Source organism: Cervus canadensis, chromosome 6, assembly GCF_019320065.1.
Source record: "Cervus canadensis isolate Bull #8, Minnesota chromosome 6, ASM1932006v1, whole genome shotgun sequence".
In the NCBI taxonomy this organism is placed as follows: Eukaryota; Metazoa; Chordata; class Mammalia; order Artiodactyla; family Cervidae; genus Cervus; species Cervus canadensis.
This window is the reverse complement of record NC_057391.1, coordinates 83565565-83585682: the sequence shown is the minus strand read 5'-3', so window position 1 is coordinate 83585682 and position 20118 is coordinate 83565565.

Below are 20118 nucleotides of genomic sequence, written 5' to 3'. Positions count from 1 at the left end.
AAAAGTGGGGGTGGGGGTGCGCTGAGAAGGGGGCAGGGAGGAGGCGAGGGAGAGAGGTGGGCAAAGTGGATGCGAGCATCAGAGGAGGGAAGGAATTAAGAGCACCTTGCGCAGGTCAGGAGGTTCAGGGAGCTGTGGGCAAGTGTTGGGTACTGAGCATGCACGTGTTCTTGCTTAGTCCTGTCTGACTCTGGGACCCCATGGACAGTAGCCCACCAGCTCCTCTATCCATGGGATTTCCCAGACAAAGAATACTGGAGTGGGTCAGGGGATCTTCCCCACCCAGGGATGGAATCCACATCTCCTATTGCCTCCTGCATTGGCAGGAGGATTCTTTACCATTGAGCCTCCTGGGAGGCCTAGCGTAAAAGGGTGTTCTAGCAACAGTCCCAGCGAAGGTACCAGCCAAACAGCCGGCGTCAACTGTCAGATATCAGAGTGAGGAAACCTTCAGATAGTTCTAAACCCAGATGTTGAGTCATCCCCAGCCTCTGAGTCTTCTGGTTGAGACCCCAACATTGTGGAACAGAAAGAAACCATCTCTACTTCTGCCCTGTTCAAATTCCTGACAGTCTGTGAGCAGTTATTTTACGCCACTGAGTTTTGGGGTAGTTTGTTGCATGGCAATGGATAGTCAGAACAGAAGGTGTCCAGAAGCTGGAGCAGATAGTCCCCAGATGAAGTTAGCTTCAGTTAAAGAAGCAATGGAATTCCAAGAATAGAGTTGATGCCATGAATCCAGGTCCTCAGCTATCACTTGGATTCACCCCCGGCACTGCTAACAAATTCTCAAAAGAGAAGGTCAGGGTTCAGGTAAGCAAGAAGGCATAAGTGGGATGGGAGTGTGTGTCAGCTCCCCACAACGGATCAGACGATGTTTACTAAGTACCTACCATGAGTCAGACACGGAACAGCGTCCCCGCCCTTGGGGAGACAGACACATCCACACTCAGAAGTAATTATAATGCAAAGTTCAGTTGCTATTAAAAATAAAAGTACTCTGGGAGACTTTGGAAACAGGGATGTCAGCCTTAAATGTTCCATATTCTAGAATGATTCCTGTTTTCTCATAGGTATAAATGATACACAGCTCCTGGTTCTCAACTCTTAGAATCCAAATCTCTTAGTCCAATCCTGTACTTGAAGGCCTATTGCACACCCTTGCTTAGAAAAGTCAAGGGCTTCATAAATGCCTTTTCATATTTTATATAACCCTGTGGAAGTAGAAGTTATTTGTTCCCCAAAATCCACTCTCCTGTTCTCCAGAATAATATGATCTGTGATATTTCCTGGTTAATAGTCACTTGGAATGAGGATTATGTTTCTAGGCCTCCCCCTCCTTGAAGCTATATGTGGCTAAGTGACAACGGGATGTACAGTAGGTGGTGTATGAAACTTCTGAGTTATATCCTTAAAAGGAGAAGACATGCCCTTCTTGGTGCCATTTCTGCCTCCTTCTTAGCTGGAATGAGGATGTGGCATTAAGCCATTTTAGATGATGAATGAAATGCCTTAGAAATGCCAGAACCCAGGTCCCTTGTACCTTGGAACCCCGTTTTAGCTGCAGTCTGCCTAGTAGATCCTGGCAAATAAACCTCAGCCTTATTTAAGGAAGTACTATTTGAAGGGTCTCTGTTACTAAATCAAACCCTACCCCAAAAGTCCATTAACTTAAACTGTTAGCTCTTGACTTCTGTGCACACACATGGTGGCCCAGCCCCCAGTAGATACTCAAGAATTAATTGAGGAATTTGTTGTTCACTAAGATCAACTGTGGGCTTCCCTGGTAGCTTGGGGATCTTGGTGGTAAAGAATCTGCCTGCCAATGCAGGAAACATGGATTTGATCCCTGGGTCGGGAAGATCCCCTGGAGAAGGAAATGGCAACCTACTCCAGCATTCTTACCTGGGAAATCCCATGGTCAGAGGAGCCTGACAGGCTACAGTCCATGAGGTGACAAAGAGTCAGACATGACTTAGCCACTGAACAACAAGAAGACCAATTGTTCATTACTGGCCCCCTGCTGCCAGGGGCTACTATCTCAGAAGAGTGCAAGAGCACGCTTTCCCCTGGGCTCTGATGCCCCCAATGGTACCTTGCGGTAGGCCGAGTGATATGCAAGCAGCACTTGCCTAGAGACCATTCTGCTCAAAGGTCTGCTGAAAGGGGTTTTGAATTGTTTATCACTTAAAAGGTTTTGTCATGTGCACAAGACAGAAGCAGCAAAACTCCACTTTCCAGTGTCAGCCAATCTTGTACTTTTCATGAATACTAGGAAAGCAGGTAATGTTTGCTTGCAGCGAGTGACTGAAAAAGTTGTTCTTTGTGTCATCAAGGAAACCTCAGTGGTGTCCAAGTACAGTGGGCTATATTACTTTAGGGAGGGAAGAGTAAGCCAGCCTTTCCCTAAGCATGTTGCTGGATATTCCATGGGGAAAAGAAAGAAAAGGTTTCATGGTCAAATGAGTTTGGGAAAAGCCAGATTAAAACAAAAAAGTGACTGTGATGGGATTTCTCATGGTTTTCAATCTGATGATTCACATAATGAACCTCCAACAGGGGGATATAGCATGCAGAGGTGCATACAGCACACCTTCACATGGACAGTTCAAGGTGGGGTATCTCCAAGAACTCACTTGCTGAGTTATGTACTGTGACTCTCATTGTTGGTTATGTCTGCCAAAGCCAAGGAGTGGGAAGGTGATTTTAGCCTATTAAATTCTGGAGAGAGTAATGTTCCAAATCAAGCTCTCTGCTACTTTGTCACTTCCCTTTCCACCCCCACTTCCTATTGGCGATGGTTAAGTTTTGTATATCAGCATGGCTTGGCCATAGCACCCCGTTATCCAATCAAACCCCAATCTAGGTGTGATGTCCAAGGTGTTATGTAGATCCAGTTAATATTTACAGTCTTGATAATATTACCTGGGCTTCATCCAACCAGTTGAGAGGCCTTGAGAGCAAACCTGAAGTTTTCTGGAGGAAAAAGAAACAGCCTGTATCCTGCAGCAGTGACTCCTGTCCAAGAGTTTTCGAGACTCCCAGCCTGCTCAGCATTAATTTGTAAATTTTGGACTTGCCTACAATCAAATAAGCCAATTGATCCACGCCAACTATTTTTGTTGCAGAGCAAGCCAAAGCTAACCCCCACATACTGTTGGAGTAAATTCCTCAATAATACAAAGTTCCAAAAATTCTGGAATTTTGCATGTATCTTTTCCAAGTGTAATATTATGAAATTTGAGTTGCAACTTGGGAACTGGGATAGATAGAAAAAAACCAAAAGTTTGAAACACTAACTTGATAACCAGATATTCAGAACATTCCAAAAATCATCCAAGATGGTAACTGACTTGGTATTGTCCTTTAGGCTGCCACTGATGACCTTGACAGTGACAGTGAGTCATAACCAACAATCAATCTTAAGAGTGTAAAATTTACTTAGGTTCATTATATGGATTCCATATATAGGCTCATCATATGGTTTTTTGTTTTCAAAACTCAATTATGAAATAAATGAATCTAAACTTCGATGTTTCTTGTGTGAGAAACCCCTGTGCAATAATTGCACGTAACCTTCTCTCTTGTGGCAACATTCAAAAACAAGAAGCAAGCTCTGAAAGAAAATCTAAGTTTCTACACTGAAAGAAGAGGAATGCTAACAAGGATCAATATAATGAAAAGCAAAATCAAATTAGCAAATCTAAACATTGAAGTCCTCTGTGAGATCAAGTTCAGAATTGTCTGTGAAAGTGAAACACGTGTAATGACAAAGTGTGGTTCAACCTTGCTCTCTATATTTTTGTCTGAAGCTGTGTACAAATAAGCAGTCAAGCTAAAAGGGGGTGCTCTTATTAAACTTATTCATACAGGCAGATATTAATAAACTCAAAGGCAGACATGAACAGTTGGTCAAGACAGTGGAAATACTGAGATCTCTTTGCCTTATAAGTCAAAGTATTTTTTCTGATTGTAAAAACAGTGCAGACTTCTGGATGGAATCACCTGAGTGAGAACACAGAATCTCTCTCTTCAAATACTCAATGAAACAAAGCAAAAAAGGGAAACAAGCCAGGAAAAAGTCATGAGCAGCAACCACTGAAGAGGAGTCGAAACTTATACGATAGAATTCCAAAATGATATCCAAGAAAAGAAACACGATATTCTGGTGTGATCAGAATGACTGCTTACATCACTTTTTACAAGAGTGGAATGTAGGAACGTATTGAGTCCAAAGATTCCTGAGAATTCTCACAAATACTCTGTAATTTGAGGAGATGTGACCTGAGAGAATAAGTAGACAGATCTAGGAGGAGCTGTGGGAAAATTCCAGTGAACAGAAGCCCTTCCATCCATGAGGCCTCTGCAGAGGCAGGAGTGGCCACAGGGAGAGAGACAACAGGACAGAGAAAGATTATAAACCCAAGCTAACAGTCAAGGGAAAAAAGTAACCTAAGGAAGACAACTGAGTTCCCCATGAGAGTCTTAGTCTATGAGACTCAATAAAAATACAAAATCAGCAAATACTGCATGATAGAATAATAAAATGAAATTACAAGGAATTTCACAAAGCTGAAGAGACAAATTGTGAACCAAAATAAACTTTCTACAAATCTAATAGATAAATTAGAAAGAGCTGCATGAAATGAAACAGACTCAGCTGACAAACAGAACTATATGTTTGGGGGAAGACCTGATGTAATCACAGTGAATGAGGAGAAAAGAAAACAGAGATTAAAGAAATTAGGGAATTACAGGTGTAGAGGACTAAGATTGACAAGTGTAAGAATAATTGGTGCCCCTAAGCTTTAAAAAATAAGAATCAAGAAATATCCTGAAATATAATACAGGAAAATTTCATGGCAATGAAGGAAGAATCAGCCATTCAAAATGATACACATATCATAAAATATCAAAAATAATTATTTCAGAATAATAGACATCAAGATGTAGCCTATTTATACTATTGAACATCCAAGAAAATAATAATCAAAATAAATAAATCACAATAGACATCAAGAAGACACATCCTAGTTGAATTATTGGGCCTCAGAGATAAAAATAAACAGAATAAGCAAGAAGGAAAACATCATATGCATATAATTATTATTCAAATAAACTTGATATGAAATAAACTTGATATGGCATTTAAAATTTTTTTTAAGTCTGTCTTTATTTTCCATTAAAAAGAAAAGGGGAAAACATCAGGCTGGTTTCAGACTTCTCATAGCCACACTCAAAGCCAGAAGACAGTAAGATGTCCACAAATGTCTACTCATGCATGCGAGCTCAGTCATGTCCAACTCTTTGGACCACATAGACTGTAGCCAATCAGACTCCTCTGTCCATGGAATTTTCTAGGCAAGAATACTAGAGTGGATTGCCATTTCCTCCTCCAGGGTATCTTCCCAACCCAGGGATCAAACCCGCGTCTCCTGCACCTCCTGCATTGGTAGGCAGATTCTTTACCGCTGGGCCCTGGGAAGCCCACAGAATTCTAAAGGAAAGCAAACTTGACATAACTACAAATTACACAGATTGTTGTACAAACATAAGGTTATGATCAGCTGTTCTCAAACATGATAAAACAAGGAGTCAAGCATCCCAACACCTTCTTTTAAAAACTGCTAAAGTAAGAAACTGAAGTAAGAAAACCAGGGCAATGAGTATGTCAGAAGAAACCCTCATGAAAATACTCGAAAAGGAGCCTTCGATCTCTGGCCCAAGGGCCCATGTGTAGGTTTTCCCTTCCCTGGAGGAAAAATGAGACTGATAAACCTGAGCCTTGTTTGCAGGCCCTGGGTTTCAGGTGCATCTGCACGGCAGCAAAATGAAAGTATCTGCAAAGCCTGTAATTGATGTCTCTTGGTTTGGAATCTGGCTCATCTGGTCACTGTCATATCACTTTCCAACACAAAACAAGGCAAAATAAAGCTGTCGTTGGGTTTCACTCTGGGCCCACAATTTCTGCCCTAAAGAAAGTGACTAAAATCGTGGATGACCCTTCCTTTGGTGGGGACAGCTTCACTGCAAACCCTGCTCTCTGCTCCCAGCCACTGCATGAGCAAGCCCAGCTCTGGAGTCTGGGACCTTTCAGACAGCTCTAGAAACAAGGCTGGAAGCAGGGTGGCTGGCAGCGTCTAGACACTGTCTGGGTGCTGCGTTTGATCAGGAACAAAGGGCATGTGAAGTTCTTTTCTCCATCTGTCTCTTAAAGTGCTAAAATTGCCACCTCACTGCAAGATAAAAAAGAATTACAGCATGTCTGGCCCAAAAGACAGGCACGGCAAGCTAAGACACCCCTCAGTACCCTGCGTGTGGGGACAGGTCCCCAGAGCACGCTCCTAGGAAGACACAGCATGCACACGGCAGCTCAGTTCTCCTCTGAGGCAATCTCCTGCTCCCTGCCAGATAAGAGTGTGGGGGACAGGGACCCGAGTGGAGAGGCAGTGTAGCAGGGTGGTCAGGATGAGCACTTGGCACCAGAGGGCCTGGATTTTAATCCCCTCTGCAACTCCCTGCATAACTTCTGGCAGTTTCATCTGTGCCTCAGTTTCCCCATCTATAAAATGAGACTAACTGTAGTCCCTACTTTATAAGGCAGTTATGAGGATTAAATGTTAATCCATGGGGTGTACTTAGAAAAGCACCCGGCATATTGGAATCTCAGTATTAGCTATGAGTAGCTCCAATACTTCGGCCACCTGAGGCTAACAGTCGACTCATTAGAAAAGACCCTGAGGCTGGGCAAGATTGAAGGCAGGAAGAGAAGGGGATGAGAGAGAATGAGATGGTTGGACGGCATCACTGACTCAATGGACATGAGTTTGAGCAAGCTATGGGAGCTGGTGATGGACAGGGAAGCCCGGCATGCTGCAGTCCATGGGATTGCAAAGAGTCGGACATGACTGAGTGACTGAACAACAAGTAATTCTGGGCAAGAGTAATCTTGAAGTGTTTACACACACACACACACACACACACACACACACACACACACACACACACACACACACACACACACACACACACACACACACACACACACACACACACACCAATGCCATCCAGGGCAAGGAGGCATCTCTGCCCAGGAGCTGGAAGCAAGCAAACTTCCCCTCTTAAGAAGTCCTCTGAGAAAATAAAATTCAGGTGCAGGAGACTAGGGTTTCCTCCCTGAGTGTCTGAGACCACCTATGCCCCCTACCTGGTTCAGTATGAATCAGGACCTCATCTTCTCTCTTAAGGTCTGGTTAATATCAGGTATCATCAGTTCAGTTCAGTCTCTCAGTCACGTCTGACTCTTTGCAACCCCATGGACTGCAGCACGCCCGGCTTCTCTGTCCACCACCAACTACCGGAGTTTACTCAAACTCATGTCCATCGAGTCAGTGATGCCATCCAACCACCTCATTCTCTGTCGTCCCCTTCTCCTCCTGCCTTCAATATTTCTCAGCATCAGGGTCTTTTCAAATGAGTCAGTTCTTCGCTTCAGGTGGCCCAAGTATTGGAGTTTCAGCTTCAGCATCAGTCCTTCCAGTGAATATTCAGGACTGATTTCCTTTAGGATGGACTGGTTGAATCTCCTTGCAGTCCAAGGAGCTCTAAAGAATCTTCTCCAACACCACAGTTTAAAAGCATCAATTCTTCAGCGCTCAGCTTTCTTTATGGTCCAACTCTCACATCCATACATGACTACTGAAAAAACCATAGCTTTGACTAGACAGACCTTTGTTGGCAAAGTAATGTCTTTGCTTTTTAGCATGCTATCTAGGTTGGTCATAGTTTTTCTTCCAAGGAGCAAGCATCTTTTAATTTCATGGCTACAGTCACCACCTGCAGTGATTTAAAAGCCCACAAAAATAAAGTTTTATCACTTACAAATGGACTTCCTCTATCCATTCCAGATGGTCTTCATCCTAGGGGTATAGATAAAGTGCAATTATTCCCATTTTCAGAAGTAAAAACTGAGGTTCAGAGCAGTCAAGTGACTTTCCCAACTTCATAGAGCTTGAAATAGATAAGTGAAAGTAAAAATGTTAGGGGCTCAATGGTGTCTGACTCTTTGCAACCCTATGGACTGTAGCCTACCAGGCTCTTCTGTTCATGGAATTCTCCAGGCAAGAATACTGGTGCAGGTAGCCATTCCCTTCTCCAGGGCATCTTCCTGACCCACAGGTCAAACCTGGGTCTCCTGCAATGCAAGTGGATAATTTTACCATCTGAGCCACCAGGGAAGCCCAAAGATCGGATGCAAATCCATTCTTTTGCCTCCAGATCAATGACCCTGCCAGTGTGTATGTGTCACTATCTCTCACTGTATTGCTCTTTGTTTTTTCTCTCTGATGTCTGACTGTCTCTTTCCCCTGTTCTCTCCTCTGATTTTCATTTTTCCAATCCCTTTCTTCTTCCTTCCCAGTCCAGATCTTAGATTCTCCATAATCCATCTGAAACAAAAAAAAGGACTTGGGGCAAACAGCAACCCAAGGGGAAAACCTAACCGGGGACTGGGTTCTGTGTGCAGAAAGTTTGCTCCTTCTGGAATAAGAGCAGAGGGCTGCTTGTAACACGGAGAGAGGGAAGAAACCACTGCAAAAAGCAGCCCCTCACCACCCTGTCCTCTTTTCCATTTCCGTTCTACCCCTCATCACAGTCCTCTATTCTGATCATTCTCTCAGAACAGAGTGCTCATTCTAAGGGGAGAAAGTCCCAAAGAAAAGAGGTGTTAGTGGCACCCCTAAAGGGAAAGAGCTGCAGGCCATGCCCTGGACAGAGAAGTGCCTCTGACCCTGCAGAAAAGAAGCCCCGCACAGGATCCTGCATCCAGGGAACTGTTGTCTGTTCAGAAGAGGGAAACAAGGGCCCCTGCATCTCAGCACCTCTGAAACGACAGCCCAAGCAAAGCTCTTCTTTTTCCCTCCCCACAGTAAGGACCAACTACTACCAACTGGGCAGAGAAAGGGCGCCACCTCCTGGCCAGATACAAGTTTAGGACCAATACAGGTAGTTGACAAGGAAGTCACACCTTCTGAAGGATGCTGGCACAGTCTTCAGGGCCTTATATGATGGTTACCCTCGGCCCCTTCGAGGCTTTGGAAATTAGCAGCCTCTGTTGAACCACAGCATAAGGTTGCCTCTTCCACAATTAGGGTCAGCAAGATCACCACCCTTTGTGTGGTCAGGTTTAGCTAGAAACTATCTAAAGAATGTCTTGAACTTGCTGTTATATTTTTTTAATAACTGCGAAAGGATTTGAAGAAAGAGCAGATACTAGTAAGAAGGTAAAATTCTCATAAGCTTAGGGCAATAGAGAAAAGGTGAATCATTAACCTTGACTGGCCACCCAAGTCTGTGTTCAATCATGGCGGGAAAAATTGAAATGAAAGGCATTCAGGGGAACCTAGAGCAGCAAAGATTACTTCTAAGAAACAAGATGAAATTAAGGATGATATAGTTTGATCAGAATATCTTTGATAATATCTAAGTCTATTCTGGCTTTCAGATATTCTGCTTCTATATGTGTTCAAGAGTATATTAAAACAAAAGGAAAGTGGCAGTGTCCTCCTGGCTCATGGAACAGAGCACGTGGGAACTGTTTAGATCCTGTTTTCCCCAGTGTCAGCACCACGTGACAACATCAATACACCATGACCAGAAAGGAGCTACTGGTAACATGTTGTGCGGAGACAGTTATGGGGACCAAAGACCCAAATTCAAATCCCAGCTCTCTCACTTGAAAGCTCTATGGCTTTAGGGAAGTCAGAATATACCTCCCTGGTCTCAGTTTTCCATTTGTGAAGTGGGAGGATAACAATTTCTGCCAAACCTGCCCCTCACAGATGATATAAAGCTCAAATGAGATGAAGTTTAAAAAAAAATGGAGACGGAAACTAACATTTAATGTGTCTATGATGCAGTGGGATAAGTACCTCACATACCTTGATTCATTTAACCATGTTATTATTACCTGCAGTTTACAAATTAGAACATTTGTAGAGGTTGCCTAAATTTTCCAAAGACCCCACAGGTTAAAGGTGGTAGTTAGAATCCAAATTTAGGAGCACCTGACTTTTCAATGCAGAATTTTATAAACTATGAAGTGCTAGACAAATAGCAGATTATATTTGTTGAGCACTAGATTAAATTTCTTTAAAAAAATTTGTGGACAGTGACTTTAAAGTGAAAGTGAAGAATATTCAGTATATATTGATCTTCATGCTCCCCCTAGGTCTTTGCCCCAGACCTCAGATTCTCTCTGTTTCCAAAATTTGGCTTCTGGAAGGTTTCAATGTAAGTCATATACCCATCTCTGAGGACAGACTTGAAATGGAGGGGCCTCCTCATAGGAGTACTTGCTTTTTTAGCTTCTATCTATGACAGACCTAGACAGCATATTAAAGAGCAGGAACATCACTTTGCTGACAAAGGTCCAGTATAGTCAAAGCCATGGATTCTCCAGTGGGCTTCCCTGGGGACTCAGTGGTAAAGAAGCTGCCTGCAACGTAGGAGATGCAGGCTCGATCCCTGGGTCAGGAAGATGCCCTGGAGGAGGGCATGGCGACCCACTCCAGTATCTTGCCTGGAGAATCCCATGGACAGGGGAGCCTGGCGGGCTACAGTCCGTGGGGTCACAAAGAGGCGGACACGACTGGAGAGCCTGAGCACAAGCATGGTTTTTCCAGTCACGCATGGATGTGAGAGCTGGACCATAGAGAAGGCTGAGCGCCGGAGAAATGATGCTTTCAAACTGGTGCTACAGAAGACTCCTGAGAGCCCCTTGGACTACAAGGAGATCCAATCAGTCCATCCTAAAGGAAATCAACCCTGAATATTCATTGGCAGAACTGTTGCTGAAGCTGAAGCCCTAATACTTTGGCCACCTGATATGAAGAGACAACTCACTGGAAAAGACCCTGATGCTGGGAAAGACGAAAGGCAAAAGGAGAAGGGGTGGTAGAGAATGAGATGGTTAGACAGCATCACTGAATCAGTGGACATCAACCTGAGCAAGCTCTGCGAGATAGTGGAGAATAGAGAGGACCCTGGTGTACTGCAGTCCACGGGATTGCAACGAGTCGGACACAACTTAGCAACTGAACAACTAGTGGCCAAGTGAGCAACTCCCCTCTAAGGGAATTTCCAACAGGGAATTGGAGGAGACTATGGTTCTGGAAACAGCCACGTCTTCATAGTTCCTGAAGCCATATCATTTAAGGCTCTGAAATTTACTGTTAATATTATGGACTGCCACAGCTATTCTCCCCTCAGTGTCCCCTTTTTCACCATCAGAGATGGATTGCCAGATTGGATGGACTGGTACTGAGTCCCGGGATAGAATTCTGTATGTTCTATTATGCATTCCTGCCAATCTCTCCGAAACCTTGAATTCCAAACCAGGATTACAACTGCCTTTCTCTACCTCTACCTGCTACTCCCAAGTTTTAACCTAACTGTCCCCCATCCTCTCCATCTCAACACCTTGTGTCACTAAATAGTATTAATAAAATCTTCCATATATTAAAAAAAAAAATCTTCCATGAGACACCAAAATCAAATCCAGTATTTGGCACACAGTAGGGACTCAGTGAGTCCCACAGTCTGGCATACAGTGGGGACTCTTGAGAGTCCCTTGGACTGCAAGATCAAACCAGTCAATCCTAAAGGTAATCAGTCCTGAATATTCGTGGAAGGACTGATGCTGAAGCTGAAATTCCAATGCTTTGGCCACCTGATGTGAAGAGCTGACTCACTGGAAAAGACCCTGACACTGGGAAAGATTGAAGGCAGGAGGAGGAAGGGACAATAGAGGATGACATGGTTGGATGGCATCACCAACTCAATGGACATGAGTTTGAGCAAGCTCCGGGAGTTGGTGATGGACAGGGAAGCTTGGCGTGCTGCAGTCCATAGGGTTGTAAAGAGTCGGACACGACTGAGCAACTGAACTGAACTGAGGGACTCAGTGAACATTTGTAGAGTTCATTCACTGAACAACATTGATGAGCATCATTAATGTGTCAGGATCTGGTGGGGGGGTGGGCAGGATACTGCAGTGAACAAATAGATGAAAGGCAGAGATAGATGAAGCATATGTATGTAATGAAACCTTACGTAGTGATGAACACTAATAAGAAAGTTGACCAGGACAGGAAGTGGTGCATGATGAGTGATGAGGTAGACAGGTCTGTTTTAGATAGAATGATCAGGACAGGACTCTCTAAGGAACTGACGTTAGAGGCCAGAGCAGATTGAAGCAGGAGCTTAAGGCATGTCTGTAGCTGGAGAGAAAGCATCCAGGCAGAGGGAATGCCAAATAAAAGGCCCTGGGGCACATCCAAACTTGGGAATTTGAGTCCAGACAGGGCCAAGGATACCAGAGCAAAATGAGTAGAGAGAAAGACAGTAAAAGAAGAGGTTGGCGAGACAGACCAAGGAGGGTTCTTATAGCACCTGAAGGCCCCAGGAGGGACTATATTTTGGCTTGGGCCAAAGTTGCTGAGAATTGTTCAGACTCAGATATGTTTTGAAGGTAAGTTCACAGAACTTGATGGGAGTGTGTAAAGACAGGTAAAAGACAAGGAGACTCCCAGAGGGTTTGTCTGAGCGAGTAGGAGCGCCATTATAAGGACAGGGAAAATGTGGGAACAAGCAGGTGCTGGGGACAAGGCAGCTTGGATCCCAGTGGAAATGCTCAGCAGCCAGTTGGATATAAGAATGTGAAGTTCAGGATAAAGGTTTAAGGCCAGAGATGCAATGGCATATACGGATATTAAAGCCATGGAAATGGAGATTTCCCAAGGTATGACGTGTATATAGGAAGACAACAGGGTAACTGACTGACTGTATTCTCCTCCTTTACCTCCACATTCAGTAGACTCCCACTTCATATTTCATTACTTCTCAAATGTGGACCATCTTGTCCACTCTCTTGGTCAAAAATCTGCATCTTTACCTAGACATCTGCAATTGCTTTCAACTGGCCTCGCTACCTCTAAGATCACTTCATTAGGTCATTCTTCATATAGTCACCAGGGGGATCTTTGTCAAACAAATCTGGTTTTGCCACTACTGCTTTAAAACCCTGATACAAATTCTGTAACAAATGGATTACCCAGTAACCAAAGTTAAGCTCACTAACTAATGATTCACTGGGAAACACACACCACCACCCATGAAGCCTTCTTGCCGAAAGTAAGCGAACCTGAATCTTATCAAGCCTCTAGCTCCAACTACCAGTTTACAGTCAAAGCTGGGGTTTTAAGGAGCTTGCTAAAGGGCACCACAAAGGATTGAGACAATCAGACAAATCCAAATTTTAGGGGTACCACAGGAAAAAAACTCAGTTCCCTAACCGTGTTTTTAATTACAAAAAGATTTTTTAAGTCAAGAGGTGGATGGGTGGAGAACAAATACAGAGTAAGAGAGGCTTAAGAGACAAGTCATCTATATGCTGCATGCGGACTCTGTTTGGATCCTAACTCAAACAAACCAACTGAAAAAAAACATTTTTTGAGAAAAATAAGGGAAAACTGAAAAGGGACAGGATTTTAAATTATATTAACAATTTTTTATTTTGTTGAGTGTGCAAATTATATTTTAGTTTTATTTCTTTAAAGAAAGAAGCTGTCTGCTGTGCTTTTGTGGTTATATATTCTTCTAAAATTATTTTGAAGGCAAAAGGAGAAGGGGCAGCAGAGCATGAGAGAGTTAGATAACATCACCGACTCAGTGGACATGAATTTGGGCCAAATATAGGAGACAGTGGAGGACAGAGGGGCTTGATGTGCTGCAGTTCATGGGGCCGCAAAGATGTTTGCAATGTGACTGAACATCAACAACAAGGAAATAATACTGAAGTATGTACGGGTACTGGATCTGCTTCAGATATTCCAGCAATTAAAAAAGAAACTGGAAGTAATCAATAGAAAAAGTCATTGGTTATTAAAGCTGGGTTATAGGTATGAAAGACTTCCTTTATACTCATCCCTACTTTTATGTGTGAGACTTTTCCATTATAAAAAGTAAAAAAAGAAAAAACCTTAAAATGTGTAGCAAGTTAAGCATTAAGTTGGCCTTACATATCTTCATTTCTTTCTTCTTTCTCTCACCCTCATGACATATTCTGTTCCAGATACACCAAAACCCTTGGTTATCTAATAAAATACACTCACAGCTTATTAACATGTTTTATCAAGATCTTAACTAATACTGATCTTGGTTTCCTTAAAGTCACAAATAGCCAAAATGTCCGCAACCAACCTGAGTGTATCGCTAGTAATGGTCTACAAGAGAGCAGCATTTCTTTCGAGTTGCAAAGCTTAACGGAACACTACAGACTCCCATTTTCCTGAACACCTTTCCAGTTCTCTTTAATCCCCCCAAACCTTTTCTTATATTGTTTGCTCTCTCTGGGGGGGGCCCTTCCCCACTTTACTACGTGCAAGCTCCTCCAGTGTTCCTCTCAAATGCCAGGCTCCCTTCTGAACCCTTCTTGGTCCTCGTGGACCCCCTCCCCTTGTCCCCCACCTCCCTTCCTAAGCAGTCTGTTGCTCTCTCCTCTGCTCCCCGGTTCCTTGCACAGACGTCATCATCACTCTAGGTCGTAATTGTTGGCTGCCTCCACAGCTAGATGGAGAACTCCCTGGTGTCTTCTCCACAAGTGTATTACCCAACTTAGCACATAGTAGGCACTCAATAAATTATTGAAGGAAAAATGAGAAAGGAAGGGAAGGAGCAAAGAAGGGAGGCAGGGATGGGTGGGTAGAGGAAGGGAAGGATGATTTATTCTCTTGCTTCTAATTGCAGAGAGATTCCCAAGATGATATGTGTCCCCAGAGAGCCCAGGAGCATTTTATCCCTCACTGCCCACATCAAGCATCTCAAAGAACCTACTGCCTACCCAGCTTATGTCCCATCAAAGCAGACAAGTCTCTAGGCAGATGTAAACCTCCTTCATAGATCCCCTACTTACCTGCCTCCTCTAATTCTAAAATCAACAATGACAAAATGGACAGAATTCAATCTCCAGACTTCTGAAGACCTTTGCCTTCTCAGCCCATACCCTGTGGACCACAAGGAGGATGGACATAGCCATGTGTTTTTCTGGGCCCCTCCTGACAGCTCCCATTTGGGAAGGCCTCTAGCAGGATGCTTTGGTGTCTTGCAGGATCTAAGGTCCTGATAGAAGCAGGAAACACGATGATGGCCACTCTCTCCAGGCCATTACTGGCTCAGGCACTCTAACAGCTCTCAGCAAAAATTACCTCTCCATCATGATGAAGACAGAAACAGCAGCCACAAATGAATGCCAACTTCTGCAGCACAAAGCTGCAGAGTTAACCCCTGGGAGCCCACAGACCCTGACCCAGAACCCTAATTGCTAGAAAAGCCCTGGGTCCCGAAAGGTACTGGTATCCCTACCCCAGAGGATGTTCCCCCAGCCCTCACAGGAGAGCTGTGCACCTTCAGTGAGGTCACAACCTCTGGCATCCCTTCTAAAGCCACTCCTTCTTGGGTCAACTCCATGACCGCAGGCTGAGGATCAGTTTTGCACTTACAGTATAATTAGGACCTAAAGCTATGACAAACCTAGACAGCATATTTAAAAGCAGAGACATTATTTAGCTGACAAAGGTCCATATAGTCAAAGCTATATGGTTTTGGTTTTTCCAGGAGTCACGTAAAGATGTGAGAGTTGAACCATAAAGAAGGCTGAGCTCTGAATAATTGACGCTTTTGAACCGTGGTGTTGGAGAAGACACTTGAGGGTCCCTTGGACTACAAGGAGATCCAACCAGTTCATCCTAAAGGAAATCAGTCCTGAGTGTTCATTGGAAGGACTGATGTTGAAGCTGAAGCTCCAAAACTTTGGCTGCCTGATGCAAAGAACTGACTCATTTGAAAAGACCCTGATGCTAGGAAAGATTGAAGGTAGGAGAAGAAGGGGACGACAGAGGTTGAGATAGTTGGATGGCATCACCGACTCAGTGGACATGGGTTTGAGTAAACTCTGGGAGTTGGTGATGGACAGGGAGGCCTGGAGTGCTGCAGTCCATGGGGTCACAGAGTCAGAAACAACTAAACAACTGAACAAAATAAAGCAGTGTTTGAATCTACTTAGCATGCCCCACCTCCTTCCCCAGAATCAAAACATGGCCCCTGTGCCCAGCTAGATTTTGTCCCAGGAAAGACATTGCCCTGCATTTAGGTTTATGGGACAAACATGAAATTAATCTGGTACATAGAGAGCAGGGATCATGTTAGTGGGGCTCTTCAAACTGGAAGATTTTTGCTCGAATTGTAAGATAAAAGGAAAGATGCCCGAAGGTCCCAAAATTTGTGTTGAAATACCTAGTGACCTCCATCATACAATCCCCAGTCCCATGCATGTTCCAGAATCCCCAGCTAAGAGAGGCAATATACGTAAGTGGTTAACAGAAGGTCTTTGGAATCAGCAAAGTGAAAGTGAAAGTCGCTCAGTCGTGTCCGACTCTTTGTGACCCCATGGACTGTAGCCCACCAGGCTCCACGGTCCATGGAATTCTCCAGGCCAGAATACTGGAGTGGATTGCCTTTCCCTTCTCCAGGGGATCTTCCCAACCCAGGCATCAAACCCAGGTCTTCCACATTGCAGGCGGATTCTTTACCGCTGAGCCACCAGGGAAGCTCTAGAATCAGACAATCCCAGGTCCAAATGCTGACTCCATCCCTTATTAGCTATGTGGTTTGGGAGAAGGGATTTACACATGGCACGTGGTAAAGAATCTGTCTGCCAATGCAGAAGACACTGGAGACACAAGTTTGATCCCTGGGTCTGGAAGATCCCCTGGAAAAGGAGATGGCAACCCACTCCAGTGTGCTTGCCTGGAAATCCCATGGACAGAGAAGCCTGGCAGGCTACAGTCCATAGGTCACAGAGAATTGGACACAACTGAGCAACTGAGCATGCATGCACGCTTGGGAGAAACTTCTCCAAGCCTGATTACTCATCTGTCAAGTCTCTCTTTTTAGCCTCCCTCACCAAGAGTGGTAAATGATACGACATATAAATCACCCAGGGCCTTCTGTAGTAGCCGTTATGGCTCTTGCCCCTAATGAGTGAATTTTGTGATCAGTCCAGAGGAACAATAAAAGCTGAGCCTTACTGAGAGCTTGCATTAACAATAGCGCTGATCTCTGCCAGGCACTGTTCAGATGCTATACATACACTGTATTAACTCATGTAATCCTCATAACAATCTTAAAAGTATTATGCCTCCTATTTAATAGATGACAAAACCAAGGCACCATGATGCTAAAATATTCTGCCCTAATTCAAACAGCTATTAAGCAATGGAATCAGGATTCAAATTCAGGTCACCTGACTTCAAAATCCAGCTCTTCATGGCCACCCCACTCCGTCTGTTAGAATACACCAGCAACCTGTGTTTTCAGTCATGTGGATACACATACCACACTCCTATCCCACTGTTACGAGAAGCTCGTGCACCACAACTAGAGAGTAGCCCCTGCCCACCCCAACCACAGAAAGCCTGAGTGCATCAATGAAGACCCAGCACAGCCCACAATAAAAGTTAATTAATTACTTTTTAAAATAAAAATGCTTAATTATATGATATATGAAGCCTTCCCAGGTGGCACAGTGGTAAAGAATCCACCTGCCAATGCAGGAGATGCCAGAGATCCTGGGTCAGGAAGATCCCCAGGAGTAGGAAATGGCATCCCTTTCCAGTATTCTTGCCTGGGAAATCCCATGGACAGGGGAGCCTGGTGTGCTACAGACCATAGGGTCGCAAAGAGTCAGACATGACTGAGCACGCACACACACGTTATATGAATTTCACCTCATCTTTTTAAAAATGAAAGACATTAAAGGCTCCCTAGACCCACCCTGAGGAGTTGCCCATACTACTGTGAGCCGTTGAGGACAGACAGCCCATCCTATGTCTCATCCCAGCCACAGGGTCTGGGGCAAGAGACAAAGAGCACAGCCAGGAGCTGGAGAGCCAGGGAAAGTCTGCTGTTTGCTGGCCCACAACCTGACAATGTCCGAGAGACAGGTTCAGGGACCCACGGGAGGGCATTTTCAAGGGCTCCCTTCTGGATATGATCACCATCAACTGGAAACTGTGTGTGACCAGTTGTGTCTGACTCTTTGTGACCCCATGGACTATATATAGCCCACCAGTTTCCTCTGTCCATGGGGTATTCTAGGCAAGAATACTGGAGGGGGTTGCTATTTCCTCCTCCAGGGGATCTTCCCCACCCAGGGACTGAACCTGGTCTTTTGCATCTCCTGCATTGACAGGCAGATTCTTTACCACCGAGCCACCTGGGAAGCCTGATGATCACCACAGCCCATTGGAAACAGTAGGTGGGGGGAAGAACAGGGCCAGGGACAAAGCGTTCTAGGTGCCCCAGCTCAATGCAGACTTTGCTCATGTCCTAAAATTAAGCAGGTGTCACCTACCTTGTGAAGGATCATTCCCCCGCCACAAGTCACATTCCTATGGGCCCAACACACCAGAAAGGAGAAGGGATTCCACCCAAGACATTTCAAAAGAATGCAATTCTCTGAATCTGTCCTGCCTTCACTCCTCTCACCCAAGAGACCCCAGCCCAGCGGGGACATGCCAGCTTCTCCAAAGCCAGGAGTTTATCTTGCAACGTGAAGACCATGGTCTTCATTTCTCTTTCTGAGGACCTTCCAGAATGTTCTGTTGTCACCGGCAAAACCCATTGACAATTCCCGGGAAATAAAAATAGAATCTGGTAATAAAAAAGTCTAACCTTTTTTCCCCTTGGTGCTTAGTCTAGTTCCATGTGTTCATAGGGTGCCGTGTGCAGGGGCCTCAAACCCCACTTTTCAAACCAGAGGTCCCAGGGCCAACCAGACACCTCAGCTCGGCGGGCCGCGTGCAGAAGCGCTGCTCACAGCTCTGATTCAAGATGGCGGCGCCGGGCCGTGTGACGACACTGCACCTGGGACCGCCGGGAGCCGCGAGCGGGCCTAACTGCTCGGGAGAACTCCACCTCCCTCCCTGCTGCTGAGATCCCCATAAAGCAGCACCACTGGTGGCCTGGCCCCTAGGGAGAGGGGAGAGCAAGTGCTCTATTTTTATTTTATTTTATTTTATTTTACTGTTTTGGCCATGCCACGTAATATCCCTTGCAATGGAAGCCCAGAGTCTTAACTACTGGACCACCAAGGAAGAATCAAGTTTACCTTTGCTTCTAAACCAAACTCAGTCTCACTCTATTGGCCTGAGTGGCCCCAAGCAGAAGCACCCTTGTCTGGGAACTACTTGGGGCATCTGTAACACTGTATCCCCAAGAGTCCAATGTCCTCTCCTGTTTAGATGCTGTTTAAGCTAGCAAGTTGGGGAAAGCAAGAAGGATGATTATAGAGCCTACAGGCCTAGACGTCTATAGTGGGTACTTGCTGGTAGTCCACAGCTGAACCACCGAGCTCCTCTTTTGTCCCCCACCCTCAGTCCACATGACCTAGTGGACTCTCAGCAGCCAATTTATTCAGTGTAACTCAGCTACCCTGGCCACAGTAGATTGAACCAAGAGTGAGCACATGACTTAAGCTAGCCAATCAGAGACCTCTCCTTAAGAAATCTAGAGCTAGGACCTTGAGAAAGAACTGCGTCTCTCCATGATGCTGTGGGTATATGTATAAATGTGAGGATGGAGGGACAGCCATGTTTCACAGCCTGTGATCTGCTCTGTGGTCAGCTACTGCTGAAAGAGTCCCCAGTGGTCTACTCCTCCTGACATTCATGTCCATATATAATCCCCCCCCTTGATTGTGGGCTGGACCTAATGACTTGCTTCTTACAGACAGACTACGGGAAAAGTGATGTCACTTCTTGAGATTAAGTTATAAAAGACTATGATTTCTGTATTGCTCCCTTTCTGGCTCTTCACACTTAATGCTGCAGCCCTAAATACCCTGGTCCCAGCAGCCAGGGAGCCCACCCACGCGCTCCCTCTATAGCAAAGGGATGCCCCGGACCCCAGGCCCGCGCGGGCTGTCCCTAGGCCCTGCCAATCCGCCCGCCCCTGCCACGCGCTGTGACACTGTCTGACCCCATGTCACTTCTCCTGTGTCAG